The 10,580-nt window shown below is 45.8% G+C and overlaps 1 pseudogene; it reads right to left on the bottom strand.

Annotated features, from left to right (window-relative positions):
• Positions 1-7,653: 7,653 nt before the first annotated feature.
• LOC143155608 (leucine-rich repeat protein 1-like) lies at positions 7,654-10,277 on the bottom strand (annotated as a pseudogene).
• Positions 10,278-10,580: the final 303 nt, after the last annotated feature.

The following is a 10,580-nucleotide window of genomic DNA, read 5'->3' as shown; positions in this document are numbered from 1 at the left end:
GGACACCACGGTTCCTTGCCGACATTTTGGGTTGTATTCTGGCCTCTTTAATCTTTAGGCCTGCTAAAGATTTGTGTCAATTGGGAGTTTCCTCCTGAAAAAGTCTGGACTTCGCAACCGGGCTGTCTGGTGTCGACAGCCGTATTTGCTCTGGTTTGGAGACCTCTGCCCCACCGGGTGACTGCTCTCGCGGTTTGCTGCCTCCCTCGGATATGAACACTTTGGGCAGGGGCATTGGCCCCTTGCGGGTAGGGGAAAGACTGGAGGGCACAAGAGCGTGCTGGGGGTAGCAGCGGTGGGCAGGCAGCCTGGGGCCTGTGCTTTGCAGAAGCACCTGCCTGGGCACAAGGCGTCTGCTCCCTGAAAAGTCTCTCAGGGAGCAGACATTTTCCATGCATGACCTGGCTTTCTGTGCCGTGTGCTAGAGGCAACCTCATCCCACCTATCTGTTGCCTTTTGAAGGTTAGCATTTGATATTGTCTTGGGCATTCATTTTTCACTGCCTTATTTTTGAACTCTCTCTGTTTTCTTTTTAGAAACAGGTTTTCTGTTAGAGCTTCAACTACGAGGGCTTCAAGGCACTGTTGAACTTTGCTGTAACAAATTCCCTCTTTTCTCCCCACCCCTTTTTTACTAGTATCTCTTGCCTTTAACCCAGTGAGTATTAACTAGGAATCTTAATATAATTGTCTCTATTTCTGTAAACAATTTTGAACAAAAGGGAATGGTATCCAGTGTTGCAGTTTTAGAAGAACATAGATTTCTAAATATTTACTAAATTAGCAAACTAGCCAAAAAAGAAAAAAGTCCCCAAGAGAGACAGACTGGCAGTGATATCAGCTAACACTAAGTGTTTTCCTGGAGCAAAAGCACTCACAAGTCCTTGGGGATAATTAATATCTGCAACAGGATCTGACAAATGCAATGCTGACATCAGAGGTACCCCAGTTTGTATCACTTACTGCCAAAAACACTAACTCAGGGACAGAGCCAGGATCACACTCCTGAAGAAATGCCTGGTAAGGCCTTCTTGCAGAGTCGCTGTAGAGCACTCTACAAATGCTAGCTGAAGTTAATTTGTGCCTCCAAAAAGCATTGCTTGATTCACCCTACTTTGCAGAGGGTAGGTTGGTAGCTGCTTGGTGTTGTTGAGCCAGGAAGGCAAAGGAAGCCACAGGGTAGCGTGGGAGGTCTCCCAGCCCTGGGTGATAGTGCCCTGCAGTAACCATCAGATCAGGGTTTCCTTTCTCTGAAATCCTTATGTTTTCCTAACTTATTACCTTATACACATGAGATTTTGTGTAAAATTGAAAAGGGATTGAGCTCACAATAACTGAAATCAAGGTAGCAAAAGCCCAGGAGAAGTGAAAAATGAAATAACGATAAATCAAGCTTGGAACAAAAGTCAGTTTTACAGAGGTCCAAAGGGAGACGTAGTTACATGATTTGACCAAGGTGGTGCAATTAATCAGCAGCATGGATGGAAACTCCAGTGAAAAGCTAATGCTGCCCACACACGGCCTACCCACTCCCTCCCTTCCCTGTGATTCCCCAAAAGGAAAGTCCAGCCTGCCCTCATCCCAGGGTTGCACAGTGGAAACCAAGGCTAGGGGCCACGTCTCATGGTGGGAATTAGCTGCTCCTGGATGTTTCTTGGTTTCCGTTGTACTGTTGCATTGTGGCAGGGGAGGAAGGAGCTTATTCCTTCCTTCTGACTGATTCAGAATAGTCATGATCTTGGAGATTATTGCCTGAGGAAGAAAAAATTCAGTGGGAACTTTTGGACCCTGAAGTGAACTCTGTGTCTGCCCACTCCCAGCAGTGGGTGATGATATCTGTTTCATAACAACAGTATTACATGGCATTGCGATGTACTGGGAAAAATCTGACTATGATCTGCCACTTACAGAGCATCCAGCATTAGCGGTTACTCTGCCCCCCATTGCCTCTGTTTAGTTGCAGTTATTGCTATAAAAAAAAATAAATCTGGGAGCAAAATCCTCCTTTGCAAAAGTCCTGAGAGCTGTAAGAGTAATGCTCATGTTTCCTGAAACTTTGAGGCCATCTGGGGGGAAACTGGTTCATGTCAGGATCTTGCGACAGATTGAACTGTGAAATTTTACAGAGTGACTCTACCTTGGATCCTTGGATCCGTCTTGTACCCTGGGTCCTGCCCCTCTCTGGTGCTAGGCCGCCTGGGGGTTACAAGACTTGGTTCCTTGACTTCATGGGTAAGGGCTGATGGCTTTGCAGATAGCTTGGGCAGTGACCTTGGTGAAGCATCGTTTTGGTAGCAAAGCTGGAGGGATGTGTTCACAGCACAGTTGTTACCAACACAACCCAATCAAGGGTTGCAATGACTATCTGTACAGGGAGGGGATATTTGATTTCCTCGCTCACCATCTTTTTCCACCTCATCAAGTGCCTGTGGTTTTGACCACAGTTATGCTTGGAAAATATAGGAAAATATGGTTATGTGGTTCATCTGGATTAATATAGTCCCTTGAGAAATCACCACTGAAAAGGCAACCACAGTGATGGTGGCTGCCTTGTCAGTCCAGGCTAAGTTAGTCAGTCCTCACCCACCCCCAGCACATCCCAAAACTGCAGAAACAACCCCTGTATCTCTGTTTCTGAGATTCATTTTCCTTCTGAACAGTCATTCCTATGTCAGTGGAGTTAATCCTGAAATTATGCTCCTAAACACTTTTGGTATTCCCCTCTTGGTTTTATTACTTCTTTCTTTTCCAGGAGTTGAGTTTAATCAGTGGCCTAAAATGAACTGTACCTATGGTATTATCTCACTTCCTAATCACCAGTAACCAGCACCGCAACATCCTGACAGACAGACTTTCCTGCTGGGGACAGCCCCTGCACTTGCACCGGCTGCGTTGCAGCTCTTTTCTTCAGAGAGAAAATGCGAGGCTGCCAGCAGAACCCAGTTTTAAAGCAGAGCTGCCAAAAGATAGGGTGCTATGGGGAGGAAAATGAAATATTGCTTGCCTCTGCCTTTGCGCAGCTGCTGTTTTCTAGGATGTGTTGACTTAGGAAAGTCTTTCTTTGTGTAGTCCTCTTTCAGATGTTGCTTAAGTGCAAATATGGGCTGTTAGTTCAAATTTAGTAACAATCAGGATTGATGGAAAATCTCATACTAGGATGCGACAAAGAAATTCAATTACATACATACACTTGATTTCTATGCTAATAAGACTTACAGTAGTGCTAAAGAAACTGCATTCTTGACTACAGTGGCAGCTGGGTTTTGTCACTGAATACTGTGTTGGCAGCATACTAATGACTCATTTCTGACTGCCGACAGCTTCTCGAGTGACTTTGTACAGTGATTTAAAGCCTGGTGCCAAGCCCGCAGGAGTCATTGCGCCAGACCCGGGACCCGTTTGAAGTCATTGGGAATTATGCTGGGGAGTGCAACAGGGACAGGCTTTGGGCTAACAAGCACTGCAATCAACTTCAGTAAGCCTGGGATCAGGCAGATAACCTGAATTTGCTTTCTCACCTGAGAAACAGGTGATACAAATAGGCTGTGTTTGCAGCTGGGTTGAAAATGGTGCTTTTTTTTTATTTTGTGAAGGCAGGAAAGGGGAAATTGAGGGAGGCTACTATATTTAAGTTACAAACAGTGAAATACAGCTGCAATTCTCAGAAAACCTCTCTTTCTCCCAAGAAGATGGTGACATGGGTGGCCATAGAGTCCTCCCCATCCTGGACTTGCCATTTTATCCAGTGTACGAGGGGTGTGCAAGCGTGGTAAGGTGGAGGTGAGATGGTAATAGTCTCTTAAATATTACCTTACCTGTGCTCACAAGGAGTCAGTATACGTACAGGGGTTGAGGGGAAGGCATGTCAGCAACTGCTGCTTGGTTGGATTTTCCCTCCTGGCCCCTTCCCGGGGCAGAATTCTGGCAACGTCTCCGTCCTCTCAATACTCACAGTTTATAACTGCACCTTCTCATTTTCTAAAGGACAAAATGGAGCCCTGATATGAGTAGATGCAACTCCCTGGAAGCCAGCTTACACCTCAAAGGGACCCAAACACGAGATTGGAGCAAGATGTTCCAGTCAAATGTGAGTGTGCTTTTTATTTAAAGGGTAATTAATACACCAACCTAACTCTGCGTCCAGCTGCCTTGGTGGTGCAAAGCAGCAATAATAACAAAATGAGGCCAGCACCACCTGCAATCTTGAGAGTAGAGTGTAGTTTGAAGGAGACATGTCTTTATATATTCCTTTTCTTGGTATATTCCTTATGCATCTCTTTTAAGGGGAAGAAAAATCCAGGTGTAAATGCCTGTGAGGCAGTGGGCAGCTTGAATTTTCTTGCACTTTCAAAAGGGATTGGATTTTGGGTCTCAAAAGTTTAGAGTTTGGTAATAATAGGATTTTTGGTGGTGGTGATGGTTTTTTGTACCATAACATGGATATTCATTCTCTTTCTTGAGGACTCTAGAAAAAACTCCAAAGCATATTTATTTCCCACAGGTGAGAGAGTTACTGAGAAGTAATTTATGCAAGACCTGGACTCAGATAATTTTTTTGTTTTTCATGGTACATTGGAGGATTACTGCTAATTATTGCATCTGATTCTCACCTGGTGTAAATACAGCAGCCTGGTGACTCCTAGAGCTGAACTGATGCAAACCGGTGGGCACCCTGGCCCACTGGCGTCTGTTCCTGAGATACGTACTCTCTCTTTAGCATGGTTTGTGTTGCATTAGTTAGCTAGCTGTACTGGGGCTGGATTTCACGTGTATCTTGCACGGCTAAGGTAAACCATGCGTTGATGCAGAAGATAAATGCGTGGCAGCACCCAGTATTTGCAAGGTGCCTATGAAATAACACGTCTCTCTGGAAGGTGCTCACCCTGGCAGCGCATCCCCCCCGCCGCTTCCGTCTGCTAATGTATCCCCCTGCACCCCGGTGAAGACAGACGCCTGGCTCTCAGGCGGTGCGGGCGGGGTTGTGAACGTGCCCCCGTCTCCGGTGGCATCTGAGAATATCCTCACTCCACGCAGAAGTGAAGGCCTCCGGTGCAGAGTGATTTTGGAGGGACCATCGGCGCAGATCAAAGCTGGGCCGGGGAGCACCGGCTGCCATCTGCTTCCGCCGGGGGCTGTGGCATCAGCTGCCCAGGAGACAGTGTCGGCACTCGTGTTCAAGGCAAACACAGTCTTTTGTTTCCAAAAGCAAATAACCTTATGTTGGGGAAACTCTGTTTCACACAGTTATTTGAACCAATCAGGAAGTGTGTGGTTTTTTACTTTGGTATTAAAATGAGCATTTTGGCTGTTTTTCCGGATGCTCAATGCATTAGTGAAATCTAGAAGCTTAATATTTAAAAAAAAAAAATCCACTAGATTCACGCTGTTCCATTATATTTACATACTTGTAATTATGTGTACTTATATTGCTCTCTCTGTCTATATACACATATAATTATATTGGTGTATAGAGATATATATATACACACACACTCTTCTACTTATTCATACTAATAGACAGACCTGCAGTATTTACTCCCTTACATTAAAGCTAGTCACATAGAAAATCTGTAGATGCAGAACATCTCTGCAGGTTCATAACTCATGCTGATAAAGGAAACAAAGGGGAAGGGAGGAGGCAAAAGGAAGAAAAAAAAAAAATCCCAGAAATTTCTGTGTGAAATTTGTTGCCTTCAACAAAAGGCACCAGAGCGGTGAGGGTGACTCAGAGGAGAGCAGCAGAAGACAAGGCTTTGGCTCAGAGTGGATAACCAAGCTGAGACAGGCGGGAGCAGGCTGGAGATGTCCGGAGGCAAGACGAGTGCAGCGCTACAGCAAGAATTGGCTCCCCTGAAGCCATCGGGGTGCCTCCTCGGGGGGGCCTGGGGAAGCAGGAAATAAATCTCATGTGTTGGAGAGGGGGAATTTCCAAAGAACAGTTTTCTTCTTACTCACCCCTGCAGAAAGGTGGCTTTGCACCTTCCCCAGCTCGGGCTGTAGGCTAAAAGCTACCGCTGAAGCCACAGAAGACAGCATGAGGTATGACAGAGGTGTCAATGGTTTGTATAGCTTGAAAAGTGCAGTGCAGAGCTTCAAGGAGTAAAACTAAACACAGAAAATAACAGCAGAAGCTTCATGGGTTTTTTTAATTCCTGGCAATTTTCCGGTGGATTCTTTTGCATTTTGGCTTCCTTAGCTTTTAAACCTAATTTTTCATTAACCTGAGTCAAAATTGTTGCAGGATAACGACAGGCTCAGAAAGTCAGTTCTGCTGGTCCATGTTTGTGGTATTCTTATACCTCAGTAGATTACAAAAATGCCTTCTTTTCTGGTGTTTCTCTGTGGAAAGCTTTGGGAGTGATTACAGTCCAACAGCAATTGCTCTTCCTTCTCCAGTGCATCTGGAGATCAGTCATGCCCTCTAAGCACCTGTATTCCACAAAAACAACAGTAAAATCACGGCTTCTCAATCTGAACATTAGTATTTTAGGGCAGGGCTGGTAATGTATTTGCTCAATGATTTTGTTTCAAACCTCTGTTGTAAATTGCTGATGGCTGTGCCAGATACACCCATCAGACATGAAATTTTTCATGCTGAGTGTCTGTCTGAAGCTGATTTTTTGTTTTTAAATTGCTGCCAAAGTATTTCCACTGTTTTCAAGAATGGAGCCAGAGAGGAACGTATTATTTCGCCTGTGTTAAAACATCCTGGCAGAATTGTATGCTTGTGCAGGTAAGGCACATGGAGACCCACTACCAGCCTCACCAACATACCCAGGGAGCCACACCAGTGTCTTGGCACTTCAGGGTCCTTTAACTGCTGGTGAACACCAGAGGAACCCAGTTATGTGCCAGCACAAACTGTCTTGCTCCAGCTCTGCATACGAGAGAGAGGATGTCAAACACGCTGCTGCCAGCTCTCCTGTTGGCTCAAGTGGCAGAGATCCCGACTCCTCCCTGGAAGGTGACACTGGAACCACACACAGCACAATTTGTGGCCTGGGGGGGCTGGATTCCTGGTTTTTGACACCAGAAAATGACAAGCGGTTGCGTTTTAAGAGTGCCAGGTTTGCAAAGCCTGGGTAGCGTTGCTGCAGCCCTCGGGACACTCTGATAGAGCCTTTAATTACATGGTCACACAGTGTTTTCCCCCCACAGGACTCCTGTGTCTTTCAGGGCTCAGGATGGCTGGTGCTTTTCTAATGAGCAGCTGTTCAATATTTGGTTTTCTCCTCCTTTCGCAGCATGTGGTTCTAGGGACATTATTCAAGCCCTGCTATGAATACAGAATTATTCATTTCTTTGTAAGCTCTTCTTTTCACAGTGTTCCTTGCTTAATACCTCTGTGCTTCACAAATGCAATTTTGCAAGACTCAGGTGAAGGGGGGAGAGGAGAAACAGAGAGTAAGGCAAAAAAAGCCATTCCACTAATGTGAGGGGACTTGATTTGAGATGTGTGCCTTGCAAAGTAAATATACAAATAAATCTAAGCATTTAGCTGTTTATCCAGTTGTAAGTCTGCGGGTGACAGCATGCACCAGGGTGCACATGCTGGCAGCAGGAGGACTGCATGCGACCGCGGCGTTGATGGGTGAGCGGGGCTTTGCAGCCCCTGCCCTTCCCCTCGGATGGGGCGCCTGCTGCTCCGCTCCTTTTACCTGCTCTCTTCCCATTCATAAACCTGGCACATTTTAGCTAATTCCAGATCTTCACAAGGGTGAGAAGGAAGGAGGTGACAACCGTAATACATTCAGTAACTTATGGCTGCTCTTGCAGTGCATGCTAATAAAGTGAACAATATTTGAAGTTGTGTGCTGGGAACACTTGGATTAGGCTGTTCAAAACAGCCTGTTTAACCTAATCTACTCATTGTCATTGAGCTTTAAAATTAACAAGTTCTCGCAGCTCGCAAAACTGAATTGGAAGTGTTTTAATTTTGTTTTGGCTGAGGTCCAAGAACTGTTTGAAGGGTGGAGTTGCAGAGAGCAATATTGACGGACTCCAGGTGACTGCTGTGCAAATTAAGCTCCTGAAGGTAGATCAGGTCACCAGCAGTAGCTGGCAATTTCTTAATATGATTATGACTTAGGTCTGGTTTTCAGAGTTTCTTCAAAGAAAGCAAACACGTGTTGATTCAAGCAAATTTGCAGCATGAGGCTGCAGACACTCACAGGTCTTCATGCATTCACTCACTTTGTCTTCACAGATAAGATTTGCCTTCAGGAATTCCAGGTCCCTGAAACCAGAGGGAAAGTCTAGGGCAAGGAAGACTTACTCTTGGTGGAGAAGGATCAGGTTAGGGAATATTTAAACCAACTGGACACAGAGAAGTCTATGGGACCTGACAGATGCAGCCATAAGTGCTGAGAGAGCTGCCAATGTCATTGGGAGACCACTCTCAATCATCATGGAAGGGTCATGGCAACTGGGGGAGGTTACTGAGGACTGGAAGAAAGCAAATGTCCTGCCTTCTTCAAGAAGGGCAAGAAGGAAGATGCAGGGAATTACAGACCAGTCAGCCTCGCCTTGATCCCTGGGAAGGTGATGGAGCAAATCCTTCTGGGAATAATTTCCAAATGTATGGAGGACAAGAAGGTGACTGGGAGTAGTGAGCATGGATTTATGAAAGGAAGATCATGCCTGGCCATCCCAGTACCCTTCTACAGTGAATTAACTGGCTTGGTGGATGAGCAGAGAGCAGTATGTTGTTTATCTTGACTTTAGCAAGGCTTTCAACACTCTCTCCCATAATATCCTCACAGACAAATTGAAGTACGGGCTACATAAAAGGACAGTGATGAGGGGATGGGACTAGATGGTCTCCAGAGGCCAGTTCCAGCCTCAGCTATTCCGTGGTTTTGAAACAGGTGTAGGCTTTGGTCGCCCAACTTAATATAAGTGATTATATTTGCTTTTCAACAGGCACATTTTAAAATTTAAAATACCTTTCTGAGTGCATCTAGGTAGTTAGATGAGTTGCCTCAGGTGCCACTAAATTTTGCTTTCAGAAGAAACTTCTGCCTTTGATGGAAATGATGATAAAACCTTAAGTGAAAGATGAGGGTGGATAACACCATCAGTCATTGGCAGAGCAGCCTTCTCCCGCATCAAAGCCCAGCAGCTGCCATTCAGGCTGCAGCACCCTGGACTGTTATGCCCTCTGAAAAGCCAGGGTGGTGTTTGCATGAAAGCACCCTCCAGCCAGCTCCCATGGGGATGGGTACAGCACAAAATTGCTTGTAACGCTGTGCTTCTCGATGAATGCTGGCTGGTGGGCTGCATGCAGGCTGGGAACTGGGTCAACCCTGATCTCCCTTCATGTGTCATGCGGTACTCTAGGTGAGTTCAAGAGAGATGGAGGTGTTTGCCTGGCTCGGGGGAGGCTGAGGGCCTTCCTGCTCCTGGCAGGGGGAGAAAGCTGCCAGCGCACATCCACCCATGACACGGGCTGCAGCAGCCGGGAAGCCGCTCACTCGAGGAATCTTCCCCTGGGGCTGAATTTTACTCACGATCCATAAAGTGTAGACAAGCAAGGTGAGATTAGAAAATTGCTGAAGAGAAATGGAAACCCCAGCTGGAGCTGAGAGGCGAAGGTCTGACCGGATATCTGCACCCCGGCGGCAGGCTTTTGGCTGTTCTCCCCAGCTTTAATAGAAAGAGAGATGTGAGCAGGAGCTTCACGGGATGATGGTTACTATGGCTACCCCCACACCATCCATCCAGGCATCCATCTGCTTGGCTCACGGGGCTGGAAAAGATACACTGCTGCTTTTGAAAGCTGATGGTAATCTATCCTTGCCGGCTGGACAGGGATGATATCCTCCTCTGAGATCAATTTTGCCGAGCATTTTTTAAGCTATGAAAACCATTCTAACAGCAAAGTCATGTTGACAAAGAGGATGTTGTTTCCTTTCAATAGTTGTCTTATTGTTACCGAAGAAGGGGTACAATGATAATGGAGAGGTACCAGTAGGTCCTCAGTGCACTGAAACGCCCAGCATCTTCAGTGGGAATTTAACCCTTCAGATTTACTTGGGAGACTGTGTACTCCTGCCAGCATGCGGTGGTGCTGGTTTGACACATTCACAGAGAATCCACAGGGGAGTGGAAGTTGGAAATGCAGAAGCTACTGTCTGTAATTGTTTGTTCATGAGCCTTTTGGATGACCACATACAGAAACTGTGGGATAAGCATGTAGATATCGTGGAATAGACTGGGTTTCTTCCTGCCGTAAAGTACTTGCTGCTCTGCATAGTTTTGCTGGCAGGTGGGACCCATGGTAAAAAGTGCCACATATTGTGAATGACGGTATCAAGCACCGATCTTGCAGTAGGTGTTTTAGAAAAGCTGAGCTAGGAAAACTTTTTTGAAAAGTGTTTGTTTAAATTTAAAAGAAGAAAAAAACCCTCTTTGCTGGAGAGATGACCAGAGTTTACATATTCTTCCACTCCAGTGATCCTCCGTGTGAAGACGGTCTTTCATTTAGATACTGGTCTGAGATGAAAAAGGTTCTGCCAAATGTTAATTCTCTTGCTCTTGGGGAGTTTCTTAGTCCTCACCATTCAATACTACCGTGATTGT

Source organism: Aptenodytes patagonicus, chromosome 1, assembly GCF_965638725.1.
Source record: "Aptenodytes patagonicus chromosome 1, bAptPat1.pri.cur, whole genome shotgun sequence".
Lineage (NCBI taxonomy): Eukaryota > Metazoa > Chordata > Aves > Sphenisciformes > Spheniscidae > Aptenodytes > Aptenodytes patagonicus.
This window is presented reverse-complemented; position numbering and strand designations above follow the sequence as displayed.